This window comes from Indicator indicator, chromosome 37, assembly GCF_027791375.1.
Source record: "Indicator indicator isolate 239-I01 chromosome 37, UM_Iind_1.1, whole genome shotgun sequence".
Lineage (NCBI taxonomy): Eukaryota > Metazoa > Chordata > Aves > Piciformes > Indicatoridae > Indicator > Indicator indicator.
In genome coordinates, this window is record NC_072046.1 from 4,875,893 (window position 1) to 4,890,355 (window position 14,463).

Sequence of the window (14,463 nt, forward strand, 5' to 3'; positions counted from 1 at the left end):
ACCCTGCCCTTGTCCTTATTGAACTTCATGAGCTTTGCCTTCCCCCAGCTCTCAGCCTGTCCAGCTCTCACTGGATGGCAGCACAGCCTGACAGGTGTCAGTCACCCCCCCAGTTTTGTATTATCAGGAACTTGCTGAAGGTGCACTCAATGCCTTCCTCCAGGTCATTGGAATTGAACAAAACTGGACCCAGTACTGATTACTGGGGAACTCCACTGGCCACAGGCCTCCAAGGTGACTCTGTGCCACTGATGACAACCCTCTGAACTCTGTTGTTGAGCCAATTTCCAATCCACCTCACAGGCCAATCATCTATTCGATATTTACTGAGCTTTCAGATAACTTTGAAAAGGCTATGTTTTGTCTTTGATCTAGGAATGTACACCTTATCAGGAACTGAGAGAGAAACCAGACAGGATTAGGCTGGATATGTTTAGAAGCTTGTTTGCTAGCATTAACCAATTGTATGCTTTGCCTGAGCACATGTCAGTAGACATGAAACCAATTAGAGTGTGACAACACTGTGTCAGAAGAACAGCTAAGTGAACTATTTAATGTAATCAACATCTTCACTTGGAACTGTCCACGGAGTCTGTGTTGCATGCCACTACAGATGTTATGGGAGACTCTCCATGAGTCCCACCCATGGAGACAGTTCTGCATGAACTTCTCCAGCAAGAGTCTTTCCCATGGGCTGCAGTTCTTCACAAACTCCTCCAGCATGGCTCCTGTGCATGGGGTGTAGTCCTTCAGGAAGGGACTGCTCTAGCATGGATTTCTGCAGGGGATTGACACCTACAAGAAAATCTCCTCCTGGCTTGGGCTCCTGCCCACAGAACCACCGTTCCTTCTGGGAACCTGCCCCAGCATGAGCTCTCCCGTGTTCTCCAAGGTTCCTTCAGGGCACACCCACTTACTGGTGCACAGCATCTTCCTGCATGGGCTGCAGGGAGTCAACCTCCACACCACAGGCTGCAGGAAAATCACTACCCAGGTGCCTGAAGCACCTCCCCCACCTTCTTCCTGACTGACCATCAGCATGGCTTTGTGAAGAGGTGCTCCATTGCTATTATCACCTTTGCCTTCATTTGCCTCTGTCCTATGCTGGGGACTCAACAAGTAGACCCCGTACCCAAGGTGTGCGCTCTCCAGTGCTGAGGGGAAGGATCACCTCCCTGACCTGCTGCCAATTCTTTGTCAAGAGCACCCAAGATACCATGAAGGCTCTTTGCACCCTGAGCATGTTCCTGGTTGCCCACCAGAACCCTCATGTCCTTTCCCAAACTGATGCTTTCCAGTTGAGCAGCCCCAGCCTGGCCAGGTGTGTGGAGCTGCTCCTCCCCAGGTGCAGACCTTTGCTCTCCCTGTTGTGCACTGCAGGAGATTCTTGCCAGCGCGTTTCTCCAGCCTGTCGAGGTCCCTCTGGATAGCAGGCCCTGACCCCATTCGGCAGGGCACAAAGTGGGACAGCGCCCTGGCCGCGCTGACAGCACAGGGCCAGCAGCCTTCATGCACCAGGGTCAGGCACTCCGCGATGGCCACCGGCCATGCCCCACTCCTCTCATGCCTGGCCAGGGCTGGGCCCAGGCCGGGTAAGGTCTGTCAGGCACGATCAGGAGCAGCCCCGGTGCAGTTCCTCTCGGCTGCCTTGAGGCTGCTGCCAGGACCGATGTCGCCCGGGCTGAGTCCATGTCTCCTGTCCTGGTCCTCGACTGCTGGACTGGCAGGCAAGAGCCAGATGTGGCGGGCACTGAGGCCGGCACTGGGCCAGGAGGCAGAGGGCAAGGGCAGCTTTGGGTGCTTGGGCCGAGTGCCAGGGCCAGGCACGGCTCAGTCACGGGCAGGGCAGGCAGAACACTGCCCTGGGCGCGAGGCTTGGCTGGCACAGATGCGGGTGGCAGCTGTGTAAGGGCTGGGCCGGGGGCTCCTGGCCGGGGCGGCAGGGGAATGGCCTCGGGCCCTGGTCGTGCCCAACCAACTGCCAGTGCTCTCTGTCCACAGCAGTGCATGCGCAGCCGTGGTGGGTGGAGGCCGGCAGAGGGCTGCAAGTGTCCTGGGACTCGGTCGCTCCATTCGTGGAGTTTGGTGATACCATCAGACAGCTGGTGGCTGGCTCTATTGTCTTACATTGATTTCTCTGGTGCTACAAAGTACGCAGCAGCAGTAAAGTGTTGAGCCATGGTATCCCAGGACAATTCCCTGTCCCAGACATGTCTGTCCCTGTGGGCTCTGCACCCCCAGGACTCTCCCCACTACTTCTGTGCCGGTACACAGAGGGAGGGAACAACATCTGAACTTGAACAAAACTCTTGCCAGGGTCCCAGCTCTTGCCTCTTTTCTTGGGAGGGAGCTTCATCCCAGACTCTCCCAGTCTGCTCCCAAGAGTCATGTAGTTACAGCATACGGTTTTGAAATGTTTCATTCTCACAAGGAATATTTTACTCGGTTCTGTCCTGTTCTGCAGTAACCCTCCTTGCCACCTTCCCATGCCTCAAGGCAGTCCTTGCTCCTCGCATGCTCCAGAACTGCTCCAGCTTTGAAAACAAGTTCCCTGTAGTGCAGGCACTCAGTCATGGCCCATCCGGTGAGGTGTGTCTGTCGATGGCCCTGCTCTGGTTTTGGGCGTGTCTTATGTGCACTTGGTTCAGCTCACCAGTTATGCTGCTGGAGGGGTGTGCAGAGGAAATGAAGAAAGTGCAGAGGGTTACCAGAAGCTCGTTGGAAGAAAGGGGAAGTCTCCTCTCCCTGTTCTGACACTATAAAGGGAGCAAGAGCTTGTGAGCCATGTGTGTTTGCAGCTGCTGGATCCTGGCAATCACAAGCAGAAGTTCAGGGAACTGGTGGAGTAGACAAAGCAACTGCTTGAGTTGTTCCTGCCTGTTCATCCTTGTCTCCTGGGTCACAGGTGCCTTTTTTCAGGTGCAGACAGAGGCCTCTGGTCCTACAGTAGGGAAGATTTCTGAGTCTCTGAAGCTCACCTGCCACATCTCTGGTGTACTTATCAACGATAGCAGCTACGCTTGGGACTGGGTTCGTCAGACTCCTAGCAGAGACCTGCAGCATATTGCATTGCAATATCCTTTCACAGGTCTCCAGCACATTGCTTCATCCTTCCAGACCCAAGTCACCGTCTCTGCAGACGTCTCCAGGAACCAGCTGTTGCTAAAAGTGCTCTCGCCTTCAGCTGCAGACACAGGCACCTACTTCTGCAGCACCAGAGAGCTGGAAAAGGGCACAATGCTTGAAACACAGGCAAGGCCAGGGCAGAAATGAGAGAAGGGGGTTTAAATCCAGCCAAGTGTTTTGTAGTTGTCTGTAAGGGGATTTCTCAGGAACAGCCTGGGCTGGCTTTCCTGGAAAGGGGCACAGCAGCAGCAGAGTCTCTTATAAGCACACACAAAACCCGTGAACGTGTTACTAATCTTTAATTATTTTCAGTCTCACCCACAGGCAGAAAGCAACAGAGAAAGAGATTTATTTAAGAAGTACAACGAGCACTGGAGGACTAAAATTTGACCATGGAAATCCAGAGTTGTATAGAGTTGTGAAACGTCATGTTCAGGGAGTGTCAAAGTAATAAGCTGACCTGCAGAACCCCTTTTCCTGCCATGTGCACTCCTGCCCTTCAGTGGAGCTGGTTGAGACAACCAAAGCGCTTGGGGTCTCACACTGAGGGCCAGCCTGGAATGTAATAGCACAACCTCAACAGTGAGGGTATGGAGGGTGTCTTGCACTAGAACAAAATTCCAGCTCTCCATGGACTTAACGATTTTAGACAACCCAGCATGTGCTGCCATTCTGGGACAGTCCCAAGTGTCCCAGTACACCTCAAGCCACCCCAGCCCTGCATCCCCTTGCTGCTTCTCCCAGCTTCAAGTATCCATTTTTCAGTAGATTCTTCTACTTTCTGCAAGTTCCCTTCTCATGCCTGTCCTGGATCATCTTCCCAAGGGTTCATCTTGGAGCAGGCATCAAAAGAGAGGACAGAGGAAGCATTCAGACAGTCTGTCAAGTCAGCAGTTTTTCCCTAAACAGTGGTACTAAACAGACCCTAAACAGTTAAGGGGTCTGATCCCATGGCTGCATATACCCACAGGAGAGCTTTGGGTTCCTGCTGAGTAGCATGAGCAGTGCCCCTGCTCTGATAAGCCCCAACACCCGGGTCCCTGCTGAGTCCTGTGTAGGTGACTTTTGGAAGAACTGTGGGGCTTGAGCCTGCACATCTGTCCCACACCTTCAGCACCAAGGATAACCCAGATCTCACCTGGCTGTAGCCCTATTGGGCCTTTTCTGTTTGGGTGGTCTGGGAGATCCTTGTAAAGGAAAAAACATGCAGAAGAATCATCAGGATAGAGCAAGTGGGGGAGGATGTTGCTGGGCCAGAGTGGGGAGTATGTCTGCCTAGGGGAGGTCAGAGGCTCCCGTCTGTGGGGAACGCCAGCAGCACCAAGAGATATGGGTCCCTAGAAAGGGCAAGCTTCCAGCCCCAGGGCCAGTTCAAAAGTCTCAGCAGCAGCCTGCTCGTGGGGCAGTGCAACCCATCTTGTAAAGACCATGTCCAGGATGGAAGCCTAGAGGCCAAGCCCCACTTGCCTCTGGGAGCTCCTTGTCCCTCCTGTGCTCATTCAGAGCAGATTCAGGGGCAGCAGTGTGAGTTCCTCACCATGCTGGCTTGGCAAAGACAAAGTGATTTGTCTCTCAGGTGCAAAAAATGTCTATTAATATTATGTCCATTGTTACTATTTGGCTCCTTTTCTGTTCCATTAAACTGTAATTCAAGACATGAGTTTTGCTGGGGATTTGGGTTTTGGGTTTTTTGTTTTTTTTTCACTTGGCAGTGGAGTGAGCAAGCAGCTGTGTGATGTTTTGTTTGTGGCTGGTGTTAAACTACAATGTTCATCTGGAGTCAAAAAGAAGGATTTAGTCTTTCAACTAGTCCAGTGTCATCACATTGCTCATCAGCATTGCTCTGACCTTTGCTCATTGAAATTATCATAGGTTCTTCTTCCTCACTGCAGCATTGTCCAGGTGATCTTGGAGCCACACATCAAGGAACTGCCTATGCAAGAGCAGCAAATAGCACCTTGGAGAAAGAGTCACCATGGTGTCTGGGGCCCCATGGGAACTGGTTATCTCTTTACTTCCTTTTGGACAGACCAGCCAGCAATAGATCCATGGCAGAGGCCCACACCAATGAACCAGCTTCACATGAGGAAATGGGACCAGCAGTGTACACTAAAATCTCCCAATGGAAGCAGTCAGTGCTGGTAGTGTGCTGGCAAGAGGCACTGAGACATCCATCTTCTGGCCTGACAGACAGTCAAGGGAAGTTTACTGCTTGTCAGGAATCTCACCCAGGATGTCTCAGAGAGTCTGCCACCACTGGTAAAAAGCACAGACTCCTAGTCCCTACTTATTTTCCACATGGCACCGTGGCACAGTAGTACAAAACCTGGGCAGCTTAAACTAGGACTTCAGAGTCCATGAGGTGAAAGGCATGGGTGCGAAGGTAATCTTTTCCTTCTGATGTCACTGCCGGGGCTTTGTTTTCTGCAGTCACATTCTTTGATGAATGTATCCTCTTCAGGAGAGAAGGGATCTACCTCTGTAGAAGAGGAAGGAGAATCTTCAATACCACGTTAGCTGACTTAGTGAACTGTGCTTTAAACCAATAAACTTGGTGAGCAATGTCCAGAGCTGTGGCACCTGCACGTTCATAAGCAATAGAGTGAATGAGAGTAGTGAGGAATGTTCCCCATGCCTTTCTGAGTTCAGCAACCCTGAGTTTAGCCACTTCAGGTGCATGCATACCAATGCACATCATCTGGGAAACAAACGGGGAACTGGAGCTCCATGCCCAGTCTCAGAGTTATGGCATAAGAATCACAGAAACTTGGAAAAAGTCTCATTGTGCTTGGAAGAGCACAATGGATGGTTACAAACTCAGAGAGAGAAAATGAAAAACAGGAGTTGGACTTACACTTTATGTAGAAGAGAAATTTGAGTACATGGAGGTGAGCTATGGGACCACAGAAGTTCTATCAAATACCAAACCTGGCAAGGGATGCCAAGGGTAACAGAAGGGCTTCTACAAGTATGTCAACCAGAAAAGGACAGTCAGAGAAAGCGTGTCCAGCTGATGAGGAAAACTGGCAAGCTGACAATAGATGAGAAGACTAAGGTACTCAACAGCAGTTTTGCCTCAGTCTTCACTGGTAGCCTTTCTTCTCACACCTCTTGAGTAGGTGGACCTCAAGGCAGGGACTGAGGATGCAAAGTTCCTCCACCTGTAAAAGAAGATCAGGTTTGAGACGTGAACATACCAAAGTCTATGAGACTTGACATGATGCATCCCAGAGTCCTCAGGGAATTGGCTGATGTAGTTGCCAGGTCACTGTCCATGACCTTTGAAAATTGCTGGCAGTCAGGTGAAGTTCCTGGGGATTGGGGAAAGGGGAACACTGCACCCATCGTAAAAAAGGGTAGAGAGGAGAAGCCTGGGATCTACCCACGTGTCAGCCTCACCTCTGTGCCATATAACAGATTCTCCTAGAAGCTCTGTGTGGTGGGTTGAAATCTCCTCACATTAACACCACCAGACTAGCTCAGCTTGGAAGTAAATGAGGCTGTATTTTACAAGCAAAAACTACAATCTATAATGGAATGCAATGGATATGTACAACTATACACTATTTACAAGATTTACAAATCTGTACAATTAACAAACAGCACAAAACCCCCTGCCCCCCCAAAAAAGGAGACCAGGAGACTGGTTCCCTGCCTCTTCCCCTGCCCCCTGCTTTTTTTGTCCAAAAGAAAGAGAGAAGAGAAGCAGAGATATTGTTATAACTTAGCCAAGGTCAGTGTGCAGGTGTGTTATCTCCAGAGCAAAGCCAGAAGAGCAGAGCAGAAACTCCCATGCTAGAATGCTGCAGAGAGAACTGAACTTTTGTTTTGAGAACTGAATCTTAAAGGTTTCTACATCTCCAATGGAAGTGTTTAGAATAATAATTATTTTGCTTTCTTGCATCCAGTTGTGATTTATTTACATTCTTTTACTTTTCTGCTTGAACTCTGTGAAAAGAAATTAAGGGCATAGCCTTAAAACCACCACACTCTGACATGGCACATGGAGGCCAGGGACGTGACCAAGGCCAGCCAACATGGCTTCACTAAGTGCAAATCCTACCTGAGAAACCTAGTGGCTTTCTATGATGGAGTGACTACATCCAGTGGACAAGGGATGACCTATCTGCATCCCATCTCTCTGGACTTCTGCAAGGCTTTTGACACAGTCCCTCACAACATCTTTCTCTCAACTGAAGAGAGATGGTTTTCATGAGTGGACTGTTTGGGGAATAAGGAATCTTCTGTATGTCCACATCCAGAGGTTAATGGTCAGTGGCTTTATGGCTGGATGGAGAACAGTGATGACTGTGACCCTCAGGGGTCCATACTGGGACCAGTGCTGTTAATATCCTCATAAATTACATAAGTGGGATTGAGTGCACCCTCAGTAAATTTGCAGGTGACACATCTTAGGGATGGGATCCATCCAGAGGGACTTGGACAGGCTTGAGAAGTAGGCCTTTGTGAACCTCATGAGGTTCAACAAGGCCAAGTGCAAGGTGCACTTGGGTTGGCACAACCCCTGCTGTCAATCAAGACTGGGGGATGATGGCATTGAGAGCAGTGCTGTGGAGAAGGACAGGTGGCATACTGATGGATACTGTGAGGGTACTGGTGGATAAAAAGCTGGACATGAGCCAACAATATGAGCTTGCAGCACAGAAAGCCAACTGTACCCTGGGCAATGTAGGCAGCAGACTGATTCTTTCCCTCTGCTCTACTCTCTCCCAGCTGGAGTGCTGGATCTTTCCTGCAAAAGACTGTACCAGATGATCTTTCAACATCTGTTCCTGCAAGGGTTGTTCTATGTTTCTGTTCTGTGAACCTCAAAGAGTATGTGAGCTGTGTGTGAGTGTGTGTGTGGTGATGTGCAGGGTAATGCACATGACCTGGGTTCTTCTCCAGAATCACTCTGTTTTCCCTCCATGGCCTGGCTGCAGAGCTATGGGATCATGAACACACGGTGAGATAGCTGATTAGAAAAGAGAGGCTGGGAAAGTGAGGAGGAGGAATTGCCTGTGAGAGAGCAGCTGGAATGCTTTGGAGCTCTGTTTTGGGATGTAAGATGATCCAGCCTGTGGGGCAGGATTAGACAGCAGATCAGCCTGGGTGACACAGTGCTGAGTGGCTACTACAGATCACCTGATCAGGAACAAAAATTGAGGACTTCTTCAGATAACTGGAAGCAGCCCCACTTTCAGTGGCCCTGGTCCTCATGGGGTCCTTGAACCACAGCAAATGTCTGTTGGTGAGACAGCACAGCAGGGCACAGGCAATCAAGCAAGATTCTACAGTGTACTGATGACAATTTCCTGACACGGGTGACTGATGAGCTGGACCGTCTGCTTGCAAATGAGGGGACAGGAATATGAGGGCAGCCTTGGCTGCAGTGATCGTACAGTGTTTGAGCTAAGGATCCAAAGAACAGGGAGCAGTGCAAAAAGTGGGACTAAAGCCCTGGACTTCAGGAGATCAGAATTTGGGCTCTTGAAGGATGTTTTTGGAGCAATCCCATAGATTATGGTGCTGGGCAGAGGAGAGGTCCAGAACTTTGCACTGGAAAGCAAAGCTACCTTCCAGCCAGCCTGTTTTCCTTTTTCTCATGGTCAGGTTCTGAGTTGTTTCTTTCTATTCATACCCTTCTCTGCCAAATTCCAGGCAAGAAATCACAAGGAAACACAGACAGAACCAGGACAGAAATAGAAGAGGATGGTTTAAATCCTGCCAGGTCTTTTGTGGTTGTCTTTGAGAAGACTTCTCAGGAATGAGCTGGGCTGAGCTTTCCTGGAAAGGGGCACAGGGAGGCTGCAGCAGCAGCAGAGACTTTCTCAACCACACATAAACCGCACAAAATGCTCTTACCTTCTTCCTTCCCTTGCCTTCTCTCCCACAGACAGAAAACAACAGGGAGTTTTTGAGGTTGGGTTTTTTAAAATTATTTTGGAAGAAGCCCAGTGAACATTGAAGGAATTAAAATTCGAACATGGAAGGGCAGAACTCAGCTGCATTTGGATAGCTCATGTTGTTCAGGGAGTCTCAGTAATGTTGCAGCACCTAACAGGAGCCAGCTGGATCCAAGGGTGACACTGCACCAGAAACTGCACTGTCCAGGTGAGTTTTCCTGAGATATGATGAAAAATGTCTGCTATGCACTTCTGGCTTTGGCTCCCTGTGAACAAACACACATGTCCTGAGGACTGCCCATCCATGTCTGGAAGACAGGAAGAGCAGAAGGCAGCCCCACAATCCAGGAGGAAATGATCAATGGCCAGTTGTGCCATTCAGATGTGCTTAAGCCTATGGGACTGGATGGGATCCACCCAAGGGTACTCCAGGAGCTGGCAGCTGTGCTCACCAAGCCACTCACCATTATCTGTCACCAGTCCTGGCTAATAGGGGAGGTCCAAGTTGAGTGGAGGCCAGCAAATGTGACACCTAACTACAAGAAGGGTTGGAAGGATGATCCAACCTGTCAATCTGATCTCAGTGCCAGGAAAGGTCATAGAGCAGGTCAGGCTGGCACATAACAAGACACCCAAGTGATCAGACCCAAGTAGCAGGGGTTTGAAGAAGACAGGTCCTGCCTAACCTACCTAGTCTCCTTCTACAATAAAGTGACTCTCCTAGTGGATGAGGGAGGGGTCATGGACATTTCCTGCCTGGACTTAGTAAAGTCTTTGACACTATCTCCCCCAGAACTTTGCTTCAGAAGCTCTTGGCACAAGGCTTGGCTCAGTGCCCTCTGCACTGGGTCAGAAACTGGCTGATGGCCAGACCCAAAGAGTGGTGGTGAGTAGAGCTAAACCTGGCCAGTGCCCAATCACCAGTGGTGTCTCCCAAGATTCAGTACTCAGCCTGTCCTCCTTAGTATCTTTATCACTGATAAAGATCTGGGTGAGAGGATTAAGTGCACCATCAGTAAGTTTGCAGATGACACCAAGCTGGGTGGCTGTGTCCATCTGCTAGACCGTAGGGAGGCTTTGCTGTAAGTCCTGGGCAGGTAGAGACCCATGGTCCAAGGCTAATTGTACAAAGTTCAACAAGGCCAAGTTCCAGGTCCTGCACCTGGGTCACAACAACCCCATGGGGAGCTACAGAGTTGAGGATGTGTTGTTGGAAAGTTGCAACTTGGAGAGGGACCTGGGGATGATTGTTGGCAGTCACTGACCATGAGACAGCAGTGCCCAGGTGGCCAAAAAAGCCAATGGCATCCTGGCTGGGATCAGAAACAGGGTGGGCAGCAGGAACAGGAGGTGACCATCCCCCTGTGCTCAGCACTGGGGAGGCCACACCTCGAGTGCTGTGCTCAGTTCTGGGCCCCTCACTCCAGGAAGGACATTGAGGGGGTGGAACCTGTCCAGAGAAGGGCAGTGAGGATGGAGAAGGGCCTGGAGCACCTGGGCTACGAGGAGAGGCTGAGGGAGCTGGGGGTGTTCAGGCTGGAGAAGAGGAGGCCAAGGGGAGAGCTCTTTGTTCTCTACAGCTCCCTGAAGGGAGGTCGGAGCAAGCAGGGGACAGCCTCTGTTCCTTGGTGGCAAGGGCCAGGAGCAGAGGCAATGGTTCCAAGCTGCAGCAGGGCAGGTTCAGGCTGGATGCTAGGAAATATTTCTTTCCAGAGAGGGTTCTCAAACACTGGAATGATCTGCCCAAGGCAGTGCTGGAGTCACCATCCCTGGAGGTGTTTAAGCAGTGTGTGGACCTGGAGCTTAGGGACATGATTTAGTGTTGACCCTTCAGTGCTGGGTCAAAGCTTGGACTTGTGGAAGAACTGCTGCTGTGGATTAATCTGAGAGCTATTCAACGTTCTGGACTGCCTGTCAGGCCAATGTCTTGTCAAGGCTACATAAAAGAAGTGTTACTTTATTTCTTCTGATAACACCCTCCTTTCTTATAGACATCAGCAGCTGAGTGACTTCCCAAATCAGATGCTACAGATCTCTTTTTATAGAGAGATTTTATACAGCTCTCCTTTTAGCTGTCTTCTTCATAAGGCTGTGACTTACTGCTTGGTCTTAAATATCTCATATCCTAAAATTACCTGTAATGTCTTCAGGGAATCCATGACCAGACATTTTTCTCTTGGAAGGAAGGTTGAATGAGGTGGGTGTGTCCACGGAAGGATTTAATGTCCTCCACATCCTTTAAGATGTCATTTCCTTGACAGATGCATACCAGAACCAGCAGTCCTTTGCAATAAAAGCCATGGGCACAGCCTCCTATACATGTGTAATGAAATCAGATTGATGTGCTGGGAGCTGTTCCCCACCTAAAATTGTGTTAAAGTACAAATGGAGAATTTTGGGGGGGGTCAAGAAGAATTATGATGGAAGGCTTAGCACAGGTTCTTCTGGAGAGAAGCAGGCTAGACCTTTCAGCTAGGGCTGAAGGATTTCAACCAACCATGCACACACAGAACACCTGCTAGTTCCCCTCCAAAACATATCTTCATCTGCTGGGGGCACTTCTCTAAAGCAAAGAGGAGCTCTTTCTCTTATCATTACTTCTGAAGCAGACCTCAGGGACATGTCTTCAGGGGAACGCAGGAAGCCTAAACACTCACTAATACATCCCTGGCAGTACTGTAGCTCCTCCTAAAAGTTTTCTTTGAGGGGATGCACCAGGACATAGGAAAAGCAAAGGCAGAACTCAGCTGTTAAACCAACTAAACCCAGGGGTGTGGCCTGTGGGAAGCTGTGAGGGCAGGTGTGTTTCTGTGGCCACCCAAATGGAAAGAGGCTGTGAACTGCATCTGAGAGCTTAGTCACAAGCAGGGTGCAGTCTTCCTGCTCTGGGAAGATTTGGCAGGTGATGAAGGGTGTGGGAAAGGCACTTGTTTGTAGCTGGGCTTGCTGCAGGATGTATTTAGACCTCGTTGTCCTTCCCACAGTTCGAAAGACTGAAAGTCATCAGCCAGCTCCACAACTTTTCGGGAGGAGTGAGGTAGTAAGGAGGAGAAAACAATTGAACATGACAACAGGAAGAGCAGAGGAGGATGGCCATGGCAGCAGTGGAAAATACACCAGCACTGGTGGAAAACTGGTGAATAAAAATGAGAAAGAGCTTGGAGCTTGGTACCAACAGAGACACAAATCAACATACTACGTAATGCAGCGTGGAACCAGGGGGGTTTGGGACCAGGGTGAGATAATGCTGGTGCCTTTTGTGTCTTAGAACTGGATTTGAGGATTCAGAAACTGCTCCACAAATCCAGAAAAATCAAAATCATTAAAATAAGATAAAGATCAAGTAAAAAGCCAACTTCAGACAACCATTACTAGATTTTTCCCACCCTCAAACTCAGCTAAAGGCACATATAAATGAATCAGAAGCTCAGTGATCAATCTGAGTTCAAACAACAAAGGTTTGAGAAAAAAAAGATGCATATAACCAAGCAAAAATTCCCAAGGCCCTTAGAAAAATGACAAGAAATACTAAAACTAAAATACTTCACTAAATAAAGCAACTTTAGCACATGGAGTCCATTAAACCACCACTAGCTAAACCAGACTAACTCTTGTATAAAGTCATAAAGATGGTCTGAGCTTTTGTTTGGCATGAACAAAGGCTCTGAGAACAGAAATAATTGAGGGCCCAGGAGGAGTTTGGAGATGTGGGACAAAATTAAATTGAACATTAATGATGGAGGCAGCTGGTTCCTAGATATTCTTTAAAATATTTCATTGTAATTTTCTTAAAGTTTGTTAAAATAACTGTGTCTGCCTCCCAGCTTCTGGGTTAAGAGAGCCCCCAACACAAGAAGGACATTGAACTGTTGGAGTGTGTCCAGAGAAGGGCAATGAAGACGATCAGAGAACTGGAGAACCTCCACTATGGGGACAGGCTGAAGGACTATTCAGCCTGGAGAAGAGAAGGCTCCAGGGAGTCCTTATAACAGCCTTCCAGTACCTGAAGAGGGCCTACAAGAAAGCTGGGGATGGACATTTTTCAAGGGCATGTAGTGACAGGATAAAGGATAATGGCTTTAAGCTGAAGAGGGGAGATTTAGATTGGATATTAGCTAGAAATTATTTACATAGAGTGGTGAGACACTGGAACAGGCTGCCCAGGGAAGCTGTGGATGTGTTTGAGGCCAGGCTGGATGAGGCCTTGAGCAACCTGGGCTAGTGGAAGGTGTCCCTGCCCATGGTAGGGGGGGTGGAATTGGATGATCTTTAAGGTCCCTTCCAACCCGAAGCATTCTGCGATTCTATGATTCTGAAGCCAGTAATTAGGTCCTTGCAGTGACAACAGCTCTTAACAACTCAAAAGGAGCATTTCCCCCTCCCTTTTGCTAAGTGTAGACAATATTTTAGTGAAAGCTCTATCTGCCAAGCCCCCAGGTGGATAGCAACCTCTCTGGAACAGTATTAGTTTGTTCAGAAACACACCAGGGAGGGAGAGGAAAATACAGCCCAGCTCTTCAAAGGCTATGAAAGAGGAGACATCACCTGGCACCGGAAAAAAGCAAATGTTTTTGTAGAAGTCTCCACCACTGTGTGGGCTACCACACTGACTGTTAGAGATTCAACCACCACACACAAATTGACTCACTCCCTGACTTCTCTTGGAGGTGGAAACATGGGGCCTGCATAGTCTCTTCTCAGCCAGCTGCAAGCACATACACAAATTTGATTCCCAGGATGACTCAGACAACAGAAAGACCTTTCTATTCAAGAGTGATTTCTTCAACATTCAGCATAAGCTCTTGGATCTTGCAAGCAGGTCTTTTTGGAAATCTGATCATCAGCTCAAGTTGACCAAGTGGGGACAAATCCACTGTATTTGGATGTTTCCATTTAGGCTTAGCATTCTGTTCTTATCCTTGTCTGAAAGCACACAGAGGAGGTAAGATTTGTAGACACTGGTTTTGGTAAGAATAAAGATCCTTTTAACAATCTCCCACAGTGTTCAGCAGCAGACACATGAAGAACAAGAACAGGAGGCTAGAAAGGATACTGCTCTCTAGTAATCTCCCAGCTACTAGAATGAGGACTTTGAATCATGTATGGTTCATTGTGTCTACCATTTATGAGTTTGTTCATGACCTCCTTGTTCAGCATTTTGGGCTTCTGTCACCTTTTCAGGACTTAAGTATCACACAGTATCACAGTACATTAGAGGTTAGAAGGGACCTCCAGAGATCATCAAGGCCAAACCCCCCTGCCAGAGCACAGTGACCTAGGGTAATCTGTACAGGAATGCATCCAGACAGATTTTGAATGTGTCCAGAGAAGGAGACTCCACAACCTCTCTGGGCAGCCTGCACCAGGCCTCCAGCGCCATCACTGTAAAGAAGTTTCTCCCCACGTTGAGGTGAAATCTTCTGTGTTCAAG

At 48.9% G+C, this 14,463-nt stretch overlaps 1 protein-coding gene and 1 gene segment (V, D, J or C); both read left to right on the plus strand.

The window, feature by feature from the left end:
- Positions 1-14,463, plus strand: part of LOC128978512 (M1-specific T cell receptor alpha chain-like) — a 118,563-nt gene that overhangs the window by 55,456 nt on the left and 48,644 nt on the right. The gene's annotated exons all lie outside the window — the stretch shown is intronic.
- The window catches only part of LOC128978522 (T cell receptor delta constant-like), a 71,978-nt gene that overhangs the window by 41,330 nt on the left and 16,185 nt on the right, over positions 1-14,463 (plus strand).